The sequence below is a fragment of the Corapipo altera genome, unplaced genomic scaffold (assembly GCF_003945725.1).
Source record: "Corapipo altera isolate COAL_440 unplaced genomic scaffold, ASM394572v1 0, whole genome shotgun sequence".
NCBI classification, from domain to species: domain Eukaryota; kingdom Metazoa; phylum Chordata; class Aves; order Passeriformes; family Pipridae; genus Corapipo; species Corapipo altera.
In genome coordinates, this window is record NW_020884872.1 from 35,874,788 (window position 1) to 35,896,517 (window position 21,730).

Below are 21,730 nucleotides of genomic sequence, written 5' to 3' on the forward strand. Positions count from 1 at the left end.
ATGCTGTTATCTTTCCCAAGATTGCTTCTGAAACTTTCTTTATGAATGGTGTAGGAAGGCAGTGAGGCTATACTAACTATCTTTTTAAATTTCTCCTTCTGCCTTGTAAACCGTCTTAAGATGGTTTGCCTAAATAGTTTGTCACTTTAAGAAATGTGTGAAGCAGACATAATCCTCTCTGTGCTTGGATACAGATATTCTGCTTTAAAACTTCCCAGACTATGGAAGAGTTGTTTTGTTTTGGAATCAATTCAGTTCAAAAAGCAAAATAACTTATATTTTTAAAGGACAACATTTTGTGAGTAGAATTCTGTTTATTTTTCCTGAAGTAACTGTGTTGTCCCCAGTTCTGGACTGTTACATCCCCACGTATATGAGTGCTTTCTATCAGTACACTTAGACCAGGCAGATAGTAAGTGTTCAACACTCTCATGTAGTTTTGTTACCTGCTTGACATACATTTTTAGAGGACCATTAAAATTCTTTTGCAGTACTGTTTAAAAGGTCCTGATATATTAACCTTCACCCTGTGAAATGATAATAATTAATTCCCACTCTTTGTTTTCCACTTCTTAACTAACTTCTGATCCGTGACAATTTTTTATTTCTCATCAAATGAGTACTTGATTTCCTCAAAAAAATCTCAGGGGAAACTCATCATCTGTAAAAAGTCTATATCAGTTATAAGTACTGTATTCTACTTCAGTGTGTGTGAATAATTAGCGTGCAGAAACTTTTTCAAAAGGCAAAAATCTGGTATTATACTTCCACTAGCATGACAAACAAAACAAAAATAAAGACAGGTATTGCCTCAGCACCAGTATAATGTCAAGGAGAGTTTCACTTTCTGCTCTTTCTAAAGTATAAATATAATACTGTATATTAAAAGAGCATGGAGTAGGTAAGGAGATGTATCTCATTTTCTCATCTTCTTCGTTCTTTATGAAAAACTCTTGTCTTTGTACATGTGTTCTTCTCTCTATTTAGATTTATGACTGGCTTTAGGTGGTTTTGCAAATATTCTTCAATCTGTAAACAAAGAAGGAATCCTCCCTGAGCAATACTATTTCCTTCTCTATGCTATGTACAAAAGTTACTGTAGTCTTGGTGAACTGGGTAAAGCTCAACATAATGTCATGGCAGAAATGTTGGCCCATGAACCTGAACAGGTTTTATTCTATTTTCAAGCATCCCTGTGGTTAGACTTTTAGGTAACTGAGTCACTGAAGATCTGATTCATCTCTCTAAACCTTATACATCTAAAACAAAGATAAATGATTCTAAAATAGTCATTCAAATTCTCTTTACAACAGATGGACAAAAAAAAAGAGGCTATTTTGAGAGAATTATTCATCTCATATAAAAAAAAAAATATTTAAAACACATTGCATAAATCATGCCCTAAGAATACCTCTTCATTTTCTTCGACTAATTTCAGATACCCTGCTGGTACATGATCTTAATTCACTAAGTTATTATTGCTCTTTGTCCTAAATATTTTCAGCTCTCATACTAAAAATGTTACTCTCAGTGAAAGTTAAGATTTATACGGCACACAGCAAATGCACATTTTTTATTCTTAGTCTGAGACATTAATTCATTCATTCATTACCATGTATATTATGGAGATTGTTTCAGAGAAAAACACTGTGTACACAGAACTGACGACATATGCTGTGTGTGCAGAAGGGCCAAAGGGAAGTTTGTATATCTCTACAACCAGTAACTCAGATAATTTCACATAGCCACCTGCTGTAACTCAGATTGGAGTTTTCCATTTTTTTCTCGATAATTGCCAAATTTATGCTTTAATTTTCTCTTAATATTTTTCTTATATGACATTTTATGATCATCAAGTTCTAGTGCACCTTTCAACACTATCACTAGACAGTGAGTTGTACAAAATGTCAGAGTATTAGAAATGTTATTCTGTCCTGTTGATACTTCTTTGATTGATTTAGAGCACAAACTTCACTAGAATTCTGTACTCATGTCACTGAGTCATAGCTTGAGCGTTTCTTCTTTTGTCGCTTTTGGTACCGTCAATAAATAAAATCATCACAATATGTCCTTTTGTTAATCATTTTCTTTTATTTTCTGACCCTTTAAAAAGCTGCAAAATATTTCTGATGAGGTAATTATGCTGATGTATGGTTCAGGCTGCCAGTTATATCACTTCTGTCCACCAAATGTGAGTCAGCTGGTCCAAGTTGGTAATCAAAGTTCCTTTTGCCAGTACAGAGAGAAATTACTTCCCAACATAGTTTCATTCCAACTATCTTAGGCATGGATGGGGTAAATCTTTCACCTGGAGGTAACTTTCTCCCTCTGTTGACGACAGAGTCTAGATGACTAATGCAGACAAGCATTTATGATTCCTACTCCATTAAATAATTTAAACTATACTTTACACAAAAGATATCTTGTTACTTTCTTATATCTCTTTCCCCCCAGTTATCCTTCATTATTCCAAATGGAAAAATTCTTTACCATCAGATCTAAGCCCTTCTTCCTGATAACTATGCAGTTCAACTCTATTTAATTAAGATATGTTAATCTATATTAGCATTACACAAACCACAAAACATATATTTGAAAAAGAATAGTTTTAAACCAGAGTATGCATTTTAGTACTAATGAGATTTTAACTATCTTTTCACTCTATTTTCCTTAATTTTTAAGTCCACCTAATTTTCATCATCGTTTTCATCATCTTTTTCCTCAGTTGAAAATAAATGTTTAATAAACCGGAGTAAAGTTAAATTGTTCTAAGGATCAGTAAACATAAATTTTCAGTGACCACCTTAGAAGCACAGCACTCAAAAATGTAATAGTGTTATATCATTTAAAAAAAAAAGTATTTGAGTTTTCAATTTCTTATGACATTTCATAATACTGATGTTTAAATGATTGCTCCTAAAATACATGTTTTGCCAAAAGTAATTAAAGTGTGGACATTTTGAGTTATTCTTAGATTTGAAACTAAAAATTTTCTGTAATATTACTTCTAATCCATCAATTGTTTCATTGTCAGTGACCTTAAAGTTAATCCAGCATAGTCACCTTGAAGGTGAATTCTAAAACTTTGATTAGCAGCCTGTGTTTTGGTTTTTGTTTTTTTTTTTTTTTCTCTGATACTCTTTTGGCAAGTAAACTAACACAGAGACATTACTCTTTCATATGTTGTTATAAGAATCTGGCAGAGATTTTATTCTTTAAAGAAAGGTAACATCCCTGAGGGGTAGAAAGGAAATAAACTCTGAAAAATAGATGCTAGAGTTCTTTAGAAAAAACATCCAGATACATTCTCAAGTAAAACAAATATTTGAGTAGGTCTAACTTTCTTCAGTTCATATTGCATATTAATTGCCTATTTTTGTCAATTTCTGATTTCTCTCTCAAAATATCATTCAGATGCCAAGCATTTAACTATAATTTGGAATCATAAACATGCAGAGGTCTTCTCATCTCTTCTGCTCTGATGTCTTAGCCTTTTTTTCTTGTGCTCTGTTAACTTGGTTTTGTTGTGGAAAAGTCTCCTGAAAATAAGTAAATTTTGTATTTTTATTCAGGCATTTTAAGGATGTGGGCTAATCCAATCCTGTTGAAATTAACTCAGTAGTTGAGACCTCGCTGTACAAAAAGTATCTGCCATTTTTCTTCACCTGAACTCTTTAACTAATCTCTACCAGCTTTAGGTTACTCTTTACAACACAGCCCTAATGTGTTCTTGGTGAAGTCTAATTCAGAAAGGATTTTGAAGTTCCAAAGCATCATCCAGACCTATTACTGTTCTTAAATGGATGGAAAGCCCTTGAAAAGTGCAAAATACCTGTTAACAAATTTGTTAACCTTTTCTTCCCAATATGCTACAGTTTACACAGATGGAATAAATCGCATCAGCTCAACTTAAGAAGAGTTGAAGAGCTGGAGAATGTTTCAGGCTCTTCTCAGTGGTGCTGAGCAATAGGACAAGAGGCAACAGGCAGAAACTGATGCACAGGAAGTTCCACCAGAACATGAGGAAAGAATTCTTTACTGTGTGAGTGACTATACACTGGAACAGATTGCCCAGATATTGACAATGAAGGAATAGGACTACACACACACACATTGCACATATACAGGATGACTCTGCTTGAGCAGATGCCCCCAACAGTGGTCCCTTCCAAATTTAACCACTCTGTGATTTTGCCCTTAGATGGATTCATTCTTCAGTTTGGTCTTCCCTCCACCTTATTCCCAAAAGTCTCTTCACAGTTTTGTGTATATAATTTCCTCAGCTTTGAATGTCTTGGAGGGCAATTTGGGCAGGCATGGCCATTTTGTTAAAACAGGTGGAAATCTTATGTGTTGGAGGATGTGTTATGAGCCATTACTTAAATGGGAATGCTTGTAGGGATATTCTGTATGAGGAAAGTACATTTAACTTGCTGTTGGTAAGAAAATAATTACGTTGAAATTTATGTTTCTTGGTTTTTACAGAAGGTATTGTGAACTTTTTATACTAATTTTAATGTCATTATATGCCATTCCAGATAAAACAGATCTCTTTATTATTATGTATGTGTATAACAAAAGGCAAAGTGCAATGAAAACTATATATTTTCACAATCCTGCTTGAAATGTCATTAAAGCTGAAATTTTGGGCAAACTTGGAGAAAAGGAGTTTGAAAAAAGTTTTGGTTTGTCTTTCAAAAATCATAGATTAACAGGATGAAAAATGGGTTTCCCTCTCAGGTAGTCCATGCATTAAAATGGAGTTTGTTTTATTTGAACATTTTGAAACAGTATATAGCACAAAATGATTGGAAAGACAGAAATTATGCATTTAGACAGAAAAGATAGTTTTCCTAAGATTTGAGTTACATAACACAGATTCTGAGAACAAGCTGTAGTATTTATGCTTCAAAGACTCCTGCTTCTAGAGATTGTGTTTGAATTTGTTGACTTTGACAGCCTACGACCTTGAAAGTTGCTTGTATTATCCTCCATCATGCTATTTCTGTTCCACAAGTCCTCTTCTAAAATGATATGTTCTTTATGAATGAAAAGTAATTCTAAGCACTTCATATCTTCAACAAAGATGTGATATTTTGTCATTTCAGCATGTCATATTTTTAAGCTACCTAATGTAATGGATCAAAATGATTCAACACTAGCTTCTGGGCTTACGTTTATTGTGATGTACAACACACTAAAGATAAATGACAATTAAAACAAAATTCTCAGCCAATAACCACATTTCTTGCTAATGATTAAATATGAATGTGTCTGAGTTATCTAAGGATGGATTATCTGTGTATTGTATCAGCAGAACAATGGATGTTAGCAGTGCAAATTGTTTCATGTCTAACAAGAATTATTAGTATAGCACCACTCAGACCAAGTTATATTTCTTTCAAGTCTGTTTGCATCTTAATGCAGTAGAACTACTCTTTACAAACCAAGCTTGAGCTTCTCTGGGAGTCAGGAACTGAAAGAATTAGGAACAGCACAGTTACCTAAAGAGAGGGAATGATGAAGGGGTGTGAGCCAGACTCTTCTCAGTAGTATCTTCTGGCAGGACAAGAGGTAAATGATACAAATTAAGGCACATTAAATTCAATCTGAACAGAAGAAAACACATTTTAGTGTATGAATGGCCAAAAATGTTGGATGACAACTTTATGGAACAGGTCATAAGGGAGCTGACTTGAAAAGGTGCCCTCCTTGATCTGCTGCTTGTCAATAGAGTGGATGAACAAAGTTGAGACTGGTGGTCATCTTGGCCACAGAAATCACGAAATGATCAAGTTTAAAATCTCTGTTGGCAGGAGGAAAAGTGCCAGTAAAATCTCAACTCTGGACATGAGGAGAGTAGACTTCAGGCTGCTCAGGGAATTAGTAAGTAAGGTCCCCTGGGAAAATGTTTTGCAGGTACTGGGATCCAAGTGCTGGTTGCTTTTCAAACATCACCTCCTAAGGGAACAGGAGAAGGCAATTCCCAAATGTTGGAAGTCAAGCAGGAGAGGTAGAAGGTTGGTTTAGTAGGGATCTTCCCGCCACAAAACGAAACACTCTGTATAGAAGCCTACATCAGGATAGGAAGGAAGTTCATATGTATCCCATGTGATTCCAAGTCTTCCAGTTACCTTCCATTACCAGAGATGTCTTCCATTTTTTCAAGTTGTCCTGCATGTGGGATGGTGCTCTCCAGCTGGAGGGTCTTTCATGCTGATGACTGCTAACTCACGTTAACCAAACATTATATTGTTTCTTTCTCTTTTTTTCCTTTCCAATTTTCCTTTGATTTTTAATGTAGTCGATTCCTGAATACTCATGTTCAGGAATCCACAAGTGGTGATGCTCCAATTTGGAGCATCAAATTTCCCATTTCCCTCTTCTCCTAACTAACACACTTCCAAACCTGTCTTATTGATTTATAGTCAGTCCTCCCTCTAAAGAGAAGGTCTGTTGCGTTCAAAAATGGGGCCATCGTTGATCTAACTAAAACTGCTATGAATCTTTTGACACTAAGTTTTCTGCGTTTGCACTAAAGATCCTGTGTCAAACGTTTTCTTATTCTTCCACTTCTCAAGTATATTTTCTGACTCAGAGTAGATACCCTCAACTCCTCCTGCCTCAAATTCAAGGTACCACAGGAACAAGATTCACAACCTCAATTCCATATAAGTGCTAATTTATTTATTCACATAAAGAGTACTCAATAAAATTTCTTTTTCTGACTTATCTCCTGAATTTGTAACTTTGTGAGAAGCAGGAGGAAATGGTATCTTGACCTTCTTGATACCTTGAACTAGAATCCAGGATGTTAGACTTTAATATCAAGTTTTGCAAATAATACCACATACCATTCTTCTCCTTGAAGAGTAGCATATCTGTGTGATTTCATCAGAGAAGGAATGGGCTTTCCTCAGAGACTACATTTGTTTTTATTCCACATTTGTGTATATTCATGGAGTGAGAATATTTAGGTACACATGCAAGAGAAACAAAATCGGTTTTCTGTCTCCAATAGCACTTATCCATCATTGTCTCACAGGAATTTAAAAAAAAATTTCAAAGCAAAAATGAAAAACAGAGGAGCAAAAATTTAATTCTTAAAGTCATACACAGTCCATTACTCATTTACTTTTCCATATGTAGGAAGAATCTACTTTATGAGAGTTAACCAAGGTGAATTTGCAAATTTCTGCTTGAATAGCATTGTAGTTAATAAATACATACTTGGTGGTGGGAATTTGAGATAACCCGGAGGTTCTAAGCAACTATTTGGTAATTTTACTGTACTTAATAACTAATGCAAGAAACCTATAAATGGGCAGTGATTTTGAAAAAAGACTGTTTGGGTCCAAAATGTTATTAACCTACAATTATAGATTTTTGTAAGTGCACATTATTATGTTAAGCTTTTGAAAAAATTATATGAATGGAATTTATTTTGTTTAAAATGAATGCATTTTACCAACCACCTGTTCACACACTGAAAAAAAGACATTATACAGCAATTGCCTTCAGAAATTCAGGTCATATGGTCAGCCCCTGAACTAATTATCTGATCAAGTCTGATTGGGGTGAGACCAAATAATTACTCATTAGCATTCAACACCACTGTCAGGCTGCATTTTGCATGCTACAGTGTATGCAGCCCTTTTTCATTTTATTTAGTCTCCTTTTTGGGTTACACCACATTGTTCTACATGACTGAGAAATGAAATTGGAAGTAGGAAAAGAGAAGTTTGGAGAATAAAGCAGACATGACTTTGTATAAAAATATGCGCCTTACACAGTTTTGCTTATTGAACAACCAAACTGTCTACTAACTATTTCTATAAATCTACCACATTCTGATCTCTGTGGGAAGCCAATAGGCATTCTGGGCATAGATAATTTGCAGCATTATCCATTAATTTGTTCAAATTCTTCAAAACTAGTGTTCTATGTTTAAGTCATCCAATTTGTAACTGGTTGAACTGTAAAGTAATATTTTCTCTTACCCTGTAGGCTTGTAGCATTTTTTGTCTGAGAAGCTCAGTACTGTATTTCAGTAGCCATGCCATTTAGCACTGCATGGTGCAACATTCACATTCTTGGAGATGTGAAAGAGGGACAGACAGTTCTCTAGCTGCCCCCAGATCTGTTTTGGACAGTGTACTTCATAATGCTACATTATAATAAGCACCATGGCATCTTATGAGAGTCATACACAGAATCTGCTTCAAGATCCTGTATGTCATGTAGAAAATACATTAGATTTAATCTGCAATGTTCTCCAAACCTCTGTCCATATGGCTATGCCTAAACTAGTATACTGAGTGTACTCAGGGCTCCAGTCTCACAGCGAGGCCAAGTGGAACAGAACAGCTGCATCCATGCTATTAGATTACCTGCTGTCCAAAACAGGGTGTTCACACCAGGAATGTGCCTAGTGGCACATTAGGCCTCTACCTAATGATAAGTCAAAACTTTTGTTGGAGATTTGTTTTGGAGAATGCCTATTGGCATGAGCCAGATCAAGGCCAAGACTCACATAAAAAACTTAAGTATACAGACACTAAAATTCCAGAGCCTGCAAATGTCAACCAGCCATACCCAGTTAAATAATACAGACATAACTGTGTTTTTCTATAAGAAACCAGAAAATAACAAGCATAAATCACCTAAATTCAATGGAATAATGGTAAAATTTTACCCTACCTGACTTTGAAAATAATCTTCTTAACCTTTCAAAGTAGCTTCATAACAATGTTTTGCACACTATAATGTCATAGACATCAAGAAATCACAGTCTCATTATTTATTTAAACTCTGATTGTAACACATTGTTATAGGTTCCGAAAGAATGTTTAGAAGGACTGTACTTACATGTTTGAGTGTTCAAAAGCAAATTAGAAAATTCTTTAGACCTTAAACATCTCTTGCCTCATCTGAAAGATGCCACCGATAACAATTTCTATACTTAATTGCAGCTTGTAGAGCACAATCGAAACTATCTAAAATCACTGACGATGTTTCACAAGTCAGATAACAAAATAGGTTTTATTTTAGACAATACTAGCTAGGGAATCTGAGTTTCTTCTCTTGGTAACCATCACTAGTCAGGGTGATCTATGTCAAAATTCACCAGGTATTTCAAGTCCCTGAACCTAAAAAACATTTCAGCATTCCCCACTTTAAGCATTCTAGATGTTTTGGGTATGTTACTCTTTTGATATGAACTAGATTTTTAAAGAAAATTTCCCCGTCATCCGCACATCTCTTGCCTGAGTTTGTACTGTGGGGCAATATAGGGCATGTGAAACTGTATTTGTACTATACAAAACTGAACCAGTAGTACTCCAGGAGCTCACTTGATAGCCTTTGTCTGGTCAGTCTGTGGGCACAACTAGGCTAGTCCAAAGAAACAGAACTTCTTAAATATGTAACACAAGAACATTGGGTCCTCAGCACCAATTATTTCAATTCTGAGTTTGCTCTTACTTGTGCAACCCTACTTGCTAGTAGCCATAGTGTCCCTTACCTTTTCATTATTTTCTCTTTTTGAGTATTGAAACCCATCTTCTATTTACTTGAAATTTGGCAGATAGGAAAATCAAAATAATAAAATCTGCTTGCTTACTCCTCTGTCTCTTTAATCTGAAACATTGTGAAGCCAGGGAATCTTGACTTCTGGAAAGAATCAGGAGCCTCCACTTTGCCTCCACAACACAGAGTCTCTGCATCAGCTTGTCTTCTCTGATCTTGCATATGAATCACTCTTTCCTATCTTTACTACAGAAGTCAACTATCTACTGCAAAATACTACTATGTCTTATGTGTACCCATAAGCCTTTCACTGTTTATATCCCTCTCACAGATTTTTATGGCTCCTGTGGATTTTGGAGCTTTCTGATCGGCAATTTTGCAAGCAAATATTTTTTTGTAGAGATCTCGTCTGAAAGGTACTTACAGGGTCCTGTAGTGTTCTTTATAGACTGCACAGCACCTTAGCTGAATTGTTCCTGGCTCTGAATGGGGTGAGCAAGGTAGATTCCTACAGTCTGCTTCAGAGTCAGACAAACGAAATTGTGGTGCCTGTGGTTGTCTGGAGGTTTTGCAAACCCATTGCAAAACTTCCAGGCTCTGAGCCCTAACTTCTCACCTAAACTGGGTTTCATTGGGGCTTCCAGAAAACTGCTGGATTATGGGGTGTCATTTTTAATAATAAATTCAGGAAATTCCAAAGGACTAGAAGAATCCTAATGTAGCACTAATGTGTTCGAAATTTCCTGACCAGCTAGAGCTCAGTCACTCTGGCAGCATCCCAGTTCCAGTGTGGGGGGGAGGGGAGTCTATTTAAACATAGCTTATACAAATTAACACAAGATGTACTAATAATAACTGTCAATATAATTTTAAGAAAAATAGACTGTGAGCCCTGGTATCAGTTTTTAGTGAAATTAAAAGTCTGAGACATTAAGATAAATGAATGGGTATAATATCCTTAGTTTTATATAATATTTTATATAGACTGAGGTATTGTAATTCATAAAATAACCTGACTAAAAATAGTGATATGCAAGTCAGCTAACTAATATTTATCATAAGGCAGTCACCAAATCAGGAAGGTTTTATATTACACCTGCACCGGGTAGCAGACTTCATGCTTTTCGTCATTATCTTCAGTAATGTTAGTAATATACATAATTTATTTTTCTTCTTGTGAACTATGAGTCTGATTCAGAAATATAAGCTGAGTTAGAGCATGAGAATTCTCATCAAACCCAATTGGATTCCCAATGAAGGATAAAGAACACCAAATTTAAATTTCTCAAATGCCAAAAAGTAAATGCATGATTAAGAGTTTTGCAGAATTGGGGGCCCAAATACTTTTATCTTGGAGTATTTGTATATGCATGCCATGAGTAAAGCATTCTGACTAATTGTGTTATTCTCTCATAATTTATTACAGCCTTACTGTTAGCTGAGTATCTCCTTCCCCTTGACAAGTCTCCTGGGAAACTGAGATGAAGTTAGTCTTTTATCATTATCTCAAGTTTGTCTTTCCAAACGCTTTTATTATAGTGATTTTGGAAGCAAACATATTAAGGTAGAGATGTTACAGAATTGTTGTACAAAATAGTATTGTCGAATACCATGTAAGTGAATTTAGGTCTTATCGCAAATATCGTAGAGATAATTTAGGACTAAATAAAAAGAAACAAATCAGTTCTTGAGCCCTAAGGCACCTTTCAATAGTAACAGCAATAAATCAGAATGATAGCCCGAAACAGCCACTGATTTTTCCTCTTAATCAAATAAGATCAGAACCAAGCCATCATTCCAGCAGAAAAAGTAAAATTTAATTAGCTTATCTAACAGTGTCATTTAGTGAATCAAAAGCTTTGAAAGGTCAATGAATTTTGCCCTTATCATCTCATTATCTTCCATCACTAACAAGATATCATTAAGCAACTTCATGAGAGCAGTTAATGTCGCAACAACCAGCAACACTGCTATAATTTAAAGGGGAATTTCAGGTTGTTTTTAAATATTTATTTTTATTACATTTTTCATTCACAGAAACGTCCTAAAGGCCACTGGAACAAGGAAAATAAATACAGTCTTTTTACATTATTTCCATAATTGATTTTACTCCTGAAAAAAATCAGTAGACAATTTTTAGTCATCCCTGTTGTTCAGACATGCACACAGCACAAAATATGCTTGCAAGAATATGTATGGCCAGTCTTTGTGAACGAAGATTTGGGGAAGGTCTTTACCCTTCGAGCCTGTGCAGTGGACTTTTTTTTTAGGTGAGACACAGTGTGCGCTGAACTGAGCCCACTCTTTAATCCTAAGGTTCACCTGCCGGGGCCGAGCAAGCTTGGACAGTGGCAGTGAGGTCCTCAGGACGTAGGTTTGTTTAGAGTGACCTTCTCTTAGATGGTTGGCCTTACAGGGCTGACGAGCTCCATCTACCCAGAGGAGTTTCCCTGACCGGGAAATATACAGTACAATATAGCTGAACTGCTTTATTCTAATACAACTAATATGAATATAATCTCCACATAATATCCAACATTATGAGCTATCTCTCTACAAAACCAGTGGAGACCAGTGATGTGTGGCATTCATCAGGGGTCAGTACTGGGACTGGGACTGGGACTGGGACTGGGACTGGGACTGGCACAGTTTAAAATCTTTGTCAGTGACATGGACAGTGGGACTGAGTGCACCCTCAGCAACTTTTCAGATTACACCAGTCCACGTGATGCAGTTGATACACTGGAGGGAAGGGATGCCATCCACAGGGACCTTGAGAGGTGGGCTCATGTGAACCTCATGAAGTTCAACAAGGCCAAATGTAAGGTCAGTCCCAAGCAGAAGTATAGGCTGGGTGGAGAATGGACTGAGAGCAGCCCTGAGGAGAAGGACTTGGGAGTGTTGGTTGATGAGAAACTCAACATGACTTGTCAATGTGTGCTTGCAGCCAGGAAAGCCAATCATATACTGAGCTGCATCAAAAACAGTGTGATCTTCATATTGAGGGAAGTGATTCTACCCCTTTGCTCTTGTAGGTTCCTAAAAGGGGCCTACAAGAGAGCTGGAAAGGGAGTTTTTATGAAGTCATGTAGAGATAGGACAAGGATTAATGGCTTCTAACTGAAAAAGGATAGATTTGGGTTAGATTTAGGCAAAATTTTTCACTATGAGTGTTGTGAGACATTGGAAAAAGTTGCCCAGAGAAGTTGTGAATATCCTGTCCCTGGAAGTGCTCAAGGCCAGGTTGGATGAGACTAGTGGAAGATGTCCCTGCCCACAGCAAAGGGGTTGGAACTAGAGGATCTTTACAGTACCTTCCAACCCAAATATTCTATGATTCTGTGAAAACCATCTTTAGAGTCCTTGTCTCATCCTTGCATAAGCCAACTCACCTTCCACTACACAGTACCTTCCTATACAGCACCACACGATCTGTTCTATAAATGCAACCAGTGAAAACAGCAGGGTTGGAAAAACAACTGCTATGTACACTGAAGGTCATTTCACTGGTCTGCTTTAGAGCAGAGATACACAAACACTTGAATGAGTACATCTGAGAGGGCAGCAACCTGCAGTGAGGAATCTCTCACTACATACTTACCTTCAGAGTAATTCTGATGAGGAAGTGCATGCTGGAAAGTAATTTTGTGGAGTTACGCGGAGCCCTGCTGCAAGGCAAATAGTAGCACATTAGTTTGCATTAGTAGCACTTTGTTTGCATTCCCTAAAATCAATGGAATTTTAAGATATTCTTTTCTAAAAGCACAGAGGGAAGGCAAATAAAATAACTTACTGAGGTTATCTCCATCAGATTGTGATCATTGTAACATAAGTCAGGCCTGGAGCCTAAACTACCTACTGTTGTCCCACTGAGTGGCTGTCACGATTTCTAAAAATACATGCTTTTAGCTAAAAAAGCATATATGTTCTCATTTGAGATGCTTTCCACTTCACACATACCACATCCCCCCCTTTATTTATTATACCTATCTGGTTTAAATTGATTTTGCTATCTTTTTATTCATAGAAGTCTAAAAAAAGGGCTAAGGGAATTCACATATCTTAAATATGCTGCTACAGACTTTATGTGGTAATCCTTCACTGTGAAAGGATGCAGGCTTTACAATATCAGAGGTCTTAGCTACAATGGAAGTTATCTCTTGAAAAAACAAGATGAGCAGTTTTAGTCTAGGTAAGAACTTCTCAGATAACAAATAAAATATCCTGTCAGATAGTGGAAAATATCTGTCTCTGAGACAGGTGATGAGGTAGGGAAGGTTGAGTCAACTTTCCTCCTGATCTTATTCACTGCTGTTATTGCCACAACCATCTCTTCTCCCTTTCCATGTCCATTCCTCAGGCAGATTTCTCCTCTGAACCAGCCTTTCACACCCCTACCAGTCCCCAAAAAATGAGAACCACGCCTGTTTCTGCAGATGTGGGAGCAAGTGGATTTCTTACTGGCTTTTTGCTCTAGCAACTGCTGCTTCTTCACCATCTGCTGCTCCTCTTTTGTGTCTCCAAGCAGCTGTAAGTAAAGCTGCTGAATTCAGTTCACCTTCCAAGTTTTCCTTAGCAAACACTAAGGCTAAAAACCAAAATCTTTTAATGACACTTGAGATTCTGCAGTCACTGTAGCAATACTAGATGTATGCTTTATTGACATGAGTTGGACATTTCCAGGAGTCTATCCAAACCATGGTCGGAGGGAACTGAGTGAGAGAGAAAACAGGTAATGAGACATTTTCTAGCAAAGCACATTTTTTCTTTTGTTAAGAAATGTTGATTTTCTGAGAAAGGCAAGTTTTCACGGGGTTGTAAGCAGCCAGGTCATTGCAGCAGTGTTCCAGCTGGGAATTCAAGTAACATAAGAGACTTGGACTGAATCCTTTTGTTACCCAGCAGCCTGAGAGGTGTGGTATTCCAAGCCACTCTTTAGTCCATCAGTTTCCCACTTCAACCATCTATCATTGCAATACTACCAGGAATAGGCAGGAATGTAAGGTATGGGGGTTTATGAGGTGAGATTTAGCCATTTTACTACTTGTAGGACAGAAATAGCTGAATGCCACTGGACAACAATAAGAACTTTTCTAATAGGTAAACATTAAAAGGTTTAGACTTAAATCTTAAGACTACAAATCCTTAACGCCTGTGTTGATAATTTTAGGAATTTTAATAGAGGAATTGTATGAGAAAGTATACTTAAAAACATTCATTACTGGTATACATAGAAGTGCAATATGGTTTTTTCATTAATGTTTTTACTATCTCTGTCACTTAAAATATAATATATTTGACAAAACATATGAAAATGCTTTTATCAATAATCTACTGATTAATGCTCATGTTAATATATTAATGGGATAGACCATAGCAGCCCCAAAGGAGGTGTAATGATCAATTGTGGCAATAATCTACAAATTGAAGATCTCTAATACTATACATTCACTTGACAGACTGCAAAGGTTTTGAATGAGTGTTGCATTTTATCATGCCAATGATCCATGGATTAAGGGCTTGCATTTATATAGCGCATTGTAATGTCTTTGAGGAAGCTATTAGGGTCTATCATATCAATGACCCATGAATAATGAGAGTTGTTGGAGAAGTATCTTTCAGTCTGTGATGCAGTGCTTCAAGGATATTTTAACATGGTTTAAGGTTTAGCAAGTATAATATAGTTTATGTAGCACTTCTTACACTTGTATTTACACAATGAATAAACACAGTATAGAGAGCATATGAAGGCAAAAGGAAGAAGTACTGCTTCAAGGGGAAAATAATGGTTTACTTTCCTTCAGTGCCTGAGATCAGTTTCTGGCAGCAACAACTGCTTGCTCCGTACTTGGTGCTAATTCTTGTGGTGCTCACAATTTCACTGTAATCAAAAGCATGTAGGATACCGGCAGCCTTTGCAGCATGACAGTAATCAAGGATGTCATCAAGTTGGAATCAACAGAATTATGAGGGGTTAGATAACCTACTAATAGTGATTGAAACAGGGACTGTTCAGTGTTATGTGAATCCCCTTCTATTTTAGTTTGAAATATTCTGATAGCTCTCGATGGTCACAGGATTATGCATAGCTGTAGCTTTTTGATGAAGTCTTCCCCAGAACATCATGTCTGCACAAAGATTTAAAAGTCATGATTATCTTTAAGATAAATCTTGATCAAATACTAACTCTTCTTATAGATGTCTAAATCTTGGAAAACTTCAAAGTTTGTAATTTTGAGCATAGATGAAAGAATATGAGACAAAAATACTTTATACATTAGGAATATTCTCTGAAAATGTCTATACTAGTGCAACACAGTATAGAAGATACTCTTCTTAAGATTCTTCCACCCATATCAAGTTGGTTCTTTCTTGGCAATTACCTCCTCTTTCTCATGATGTCCTCAAAGACAAAGTGAACTCTTGGCCCTGAGAACATGTAAAGGGGGAGGAGGGAGACATACCCTGTCTATTCATGACTTGGTAACATCATCCTGCTGTAATATTTCTCAGTGACTACCTCTCCCAATGCCCATGGATGCCCTTGGGAAAGAAAGGACACCTTTTCTGCAGGATACAGGTCGGGGGAGGAGGAGAGGAGACAGGAGAAGTAGCTGCAAAAAGCATTTCCATCCCAGCTTTTTGCCACATCCAACTCTTCTGGCGGGAGGAAGCAGAGAAAGCATTTCCTGCTGTGGCTGTTGCCTTTATGGGTTGCTGAAATCTGGTTGCAGTCATATACAGACAACTGCAACCCACTGGATGGCAACATAGGAAGCCAGCCACTGCAGCTGCTAACTTTGGACTAGATTTGAAGGCAACTTCTTCAGGCAGTGCATAGGGAAATTTGAGTAGAGATCAAACAAAATGTAATGCGAGTGTTGACGAATTCAGCAGCACAGCGTCTAGTGACTCCTACAGTCAGCAAGTCTTAGTTCAAGCTCTGTTCAGAGCAGTGTAAATGTTCCCATTCCCATCAAAGGTTTTTTTTTTCCAGATGGAAAATTATAGTTACAACTCCAGAGGAGCTCAACCTCTCCTTTACAGTCAGCAGCAGGAAACAGGAGACAACCTCATCCAGTCTTTCTGGTGGATATTCCTTGTTCTCTCTGCCAATAGTTGCAAAATACAAAATTGTACCTCTGGTTAGCCACCTACCTCACTTTTCTCCTTCATCTTTATAGCTTGATTTCTCATTCCTTCCAGGGCAGATGAACCAGATGTAGTGGTATCACTAGATGTTCTAAAGCTAATGAGCTGCACATAAAACTGAGAATTTGGCCAGATAACAGAGCCTCATACAAAGATTAGCTTTCCCTCCACCTCACAACACACCTTTTCTTTCCTTCTTCTTCCTAATTAAATGGAAAGGCATCACAGCAAATGCCTTGGTTTAGTGCTATATACAAAGTAATTAAAAAAGATATATAATCTCTCAGTGTTTAGAATGACTTTTTACTACAATTTCAGGTATTCATTTCTCTTTTGCAAATTATTTCTGCTGTAATAGCAACCTTTGTCTTCAGTCCTTGTCTGCTTTACCAGATAGATCTTAAGTAAAGCCACAGCATGGAGTTTGTGCTACTACAGATTGTTCCTGTGGTTGGGACTGTGAAGTCATAAATACAGGATTGTGTATCCATCACACTACCAAGCTGAGATGTGGGGTAATGAGGAGAACAATCCAATTCAGATACCAATATCTTCAGCAATAACTAGTGCAATGTAGAATATTACAAGGAGAGAAAATAATTTTTTGTGCAGGTATTCTCTTTTCAAAGAAACCTAATTGATATCTATAACAACAGAACATAGGGAAACCTTGAAAAAGATACTGATTTTTGCTGCTGCCATCAGCACAAAGTTACATCCCAAATACAGGGAAAAATGTGCATGAAGGACATTGAAATGCAATTTCAAATGTAGGAAAGACAAAGGAAGAAGGAGTTCAGAGAAACCTCAGCCTGCATTGCCACCTGTCACCTGGCCTACTGGCTCAAGGGTAGAAGCTAGAACCAGTGACTGAACTGGGCTCTTTAAAAAGCATGGGACGGAATATATTCTAGGTTCCAAGGTCAATAGATGGGAAACTTGAATTTCGTGCCAGGTGTGCAGGCTTTCTTATGTCTTCTGAAATTACAAAGTGACTGATTCACATGAGCATCTGAAATGAAAGTATAAATGGATGAAATTTAGAAGCAGCCCACAGAGGACAATATACCAGTAGGTCCTCAGTTTTTCTATTGAAGAGTCCTCAGAACTAAGCTGGAATTAGACTTCATACATTTTCTGTAGACGTGTAGACACAACATCAATTCAAAGGCAGACAATCCAACTTTCTTTTTTAGTGGGAGTTAGTAGGATTTTGATGAGAGAGGGAATGCTGGGTCAAAATTCTTTGACACTGCAAAGGAGCTGAAGCTAGGTCATCTGCCAGTTGGGTTAGTGCACTGTGCTGCTGTGGAAAAGTTAAAAGGGGCATGAAATTTATCCTGTGAATAACCTGCTCCTGTGGTCATGGTCAGAGCATGACAAATGAATCAAGGGATTTAGGGAGAGAAACAGTTTCCGGATCTTGACTAAGCTATGTCAACAGGATATTTGAACTAAAGTTTTGTCTGTATGCCTGAACACAAGATTGCATGTGTCTGGAAGATTTAAAGTCCATAGATGCTTATCTAGTATGACTAGGCGACAGCAGGAGAACTGATTTATAGGTTCATTCATTTGGATTCAGATGTGTTGGCACTTCATAAGTAACCAAACCGAATCAGTTCCTGGATCCTCCTAGGATCCTTCTTTCCAGTTTTTGGTGGTTTAGACAATAGTGATACAAACACAGTCTTGTAAAATCTTTGAAAGAAATTCAGAGAGAAAAAATAACCTTCACTACTCCCCATTTAGTAACCCAAGATTCTGGTCCAAAAACATTAAAAAAATGCCAAAACACAAACAAACAAACAAACAACAAACAAACAAACCCAAACAGTGAATGATACTGTAAAATCCAAAAAGTACACCACAGATAGTCCATTATAATTTTTAATGAATAACAAAATGTTGATGAAAATAAGAATATGCCTTGTACAGTGATATAGATCTGTCAGATCTTTTAGGCAACACTATCAACCTATTGAGGATTATTATTGTTATTCAATCTATTTTAAAGGGTTTAATTTTACACAACTGCAATTCCACAGTAACATTCAAATAACTTATAAAAATATGCCAATAACTTATTCATTTAGATTTTTTTTGCAGAAATAAGGCAAACTACCTGTACAAACTATTGTGAAAGAAAGAATGGGGTTACCAGAGCCAATGAACAGCAAGTCATAACGGTATGTTCATGGTGGTCAAAACATGGGTGAGGTCATTCATGTGAGCTTTCTCTCACTTCCCCTGCCCTGTAATTCCCTGTCATGCAGTTCTGAGATCTGAAAATGTGCCTCCAGATTCTTACAAACGATGTGCATGTGCATCTGTATGTGGTGCGGTTGAGAGTAGGCGTGCTTGGTCAGAGCACTCTATCCAGTTGTTACTTCTGAAGTTTTACTGTGTCATCTGTTGTTACTATGGAATGCTAAAAGTAACAGGAACTGAAAGTTTGAGATGAGTTGTTTGCAGGTGAGCCATATAAAGAGTTTTCAATCACCTTAAAATGAAATATTTAAGATTTTGTTTATACTAACGGGGAAATTAAGGCTGCCTAACTCTACAAAAAGTGAGGAGACAAGAGTAGTCATCTATGTCCAGATTTGCTATAGAGGAGTGTGAGGTCAAAGCAATTTTCCTGTTGGGAAAAAAAAAAAAAAGAGAGTTGCAAAGACATAGTTGAGAAAGAAGATTCATTCTTTTCTTTGGAGATTCATCTCCAGAAGGTGGCCTCTGGACAGCAGCTATGTGTAATCAGAGTTTCACTTGATACAGTTTGTGACTTACATCTTGTCTTTTCTATATGGGCCTCTGAAAAGAGTTGGCTTCTTCTTTGTAATCCTCCTTTACTGAGTGGAAGACTCAATTTTATGTCTCCTTTTGCTTCTGTACTCCAGGCTAAGCAAACCCCGCTACTTCAGTCTCTCTTGTATGTTGTGTGCTTTGGAACCCACACTGTCCGTAAGTGTCCCTTCACCAGATTCTGTCCAGATTGTTGATATTTTTTCTGTCCCAGAACTGCACAAAATACTGCAGACATGTCACATGGAGGTTAATTAGCTCTACCCTTAGCCTACTGTCTCTTCCTAATGCAGGCAGTATGTAGATAGACTTTACAACCTCCTATTTAATACCCAGGATTTTAAATGATGATTTGATAGGATGTTTTACCAGACTTGGCTAAAAAAAAAGACAAAATGCAATAGCAGGCAGTTGAAAAAATCCTTGGTCTATTTGAGACAGTTTCATAAAATTGCTCAACTAAAAATTTTGAATTGGGACTGGAGAGAAACCTGCTTTCTCAGTGAAGTAGACGCAATTGATGTGATAGTTTTGTCCCAAAAGATGTTTTTTTTTCATTATCCTTCCTGCAACCCTTTTCCAGCTTGATTTGAAGTTTCTTGGGTTAATTTCTTACTTGTGTGTGGTTTCTTTCAATATTTACCAGAAAAATCTATGTGTTGGGAATGCAACAGTTATCACATGGATATACAGATGTATAACATCATAGCCTTTTATAACTTCTAGCATATAATATTCTTGTCATCAATCTAAATGTTATATGATTGGTTTGATGTGATATAAAAAAATATAGACTGGAAAGTTTAATAAATACTTACAACTAAAAAAATCTTAAAATACTATACCTGAGGATTTTGCTTGATCTTCCACTGAAATTCCATTAAATTCATGATCAAGTAAAAATTAAAATTTACCCCACAACAAAATAATTATGGATCATTGCATAGAAAAATGAGCAGGAAATACAGTTTCTTGATTAGTTAATAATAGCAAAACATTAACTTTCCCAAGGTCTTTGTTGGCTCTGAAAACACTTCTTATTGTATAGGATCCATTTATAAAAATGTACTTTCAATATGTACTCAGAAAGAAAGAATATACAAAATGTGGATTTCCTGCGTCAACAAGACTACTAAAAGTTCAGTTGTACTGACAGAATGTGGTGTGTCTCCCTTGTATTAAGTTCACAAGTGCAAGACAAACACTGAACTAAACCTGGCAACTGCTACTCAAATGTGAAATCCCTCTTCCTGGAGGAAGTTCAATGTCATACAACTCTGAAGGATAACTTCTGCCAAAACCTAAATATTCCCCAGACTAAATGATATAGAGGAGGCCATCTAACCCTGAACATTTCCAACTGCATAATAATTCCAGTAGTAAGAAAATTAGCATAAAGTTTTCAAAGTCACAATATAATCTGTCTGAATTTGGAATTTTGGAGAATAAAGGACTGTGAGGGAATTAATTTTTTAAATAACAGACTACCACAATAAATCTCTCTTTCTCTTTTTTTTCCTTCAGGTGTCAGATGAACATGAAGGTATTTACATACTAAATAGTTTTCTTGATAAAAAGGTGTTTAGTTTCACTGGAATTAGTAACAGAATGGGATCACACCATACTGAACAATTTCAGGTGGAGAAAAAGCCCAACTGATTCTCAAAATGGAAGAGGGTAGTGGAGGGAGGCCACCCCTTCACTACCCCTACTACCCTAAATGGCCTACAGGGGACAGATTTGTGGAAGACAAGAATAGCTAAAGGACTTCTTGATTCTTATGGTCGTTCCAAAAAATGCTTGCATATGAGAATAACCAGTTAGTAAAAGGAGCATATCCTACTTCCCTATATCATTACGTTACTCAGTAACTCTTCCTTTCTCCATATATTAATAGCTATGTTATCTGTGTGTTCTTACAGGTCATCTCTCCTCAATTTGAGGGAAAAAAAAGTTATGAGAATGAAATAACACAGTGCAATAGGGAACAAGAAAGTAGATGAGAACAAAGGAAGAAACAGTAGTGAGGAAGAAGGTTTTGATGCAATGCTTTATTTTTAGGGCTAATTTGTACACTTTTATAATTACACATTTTCAGCTTTCCATAGCTGTGAATATATCTTTTCTGCAATGTATTGCCTTCTTAGACAAGTTTATCACCATGATAGGAGATTTTTTGGCTTAAAGGTGACAGGGTGCAAGGAAGTGATAAGCTGTCACATATCTAGCATAAGTTTCTCTCTGC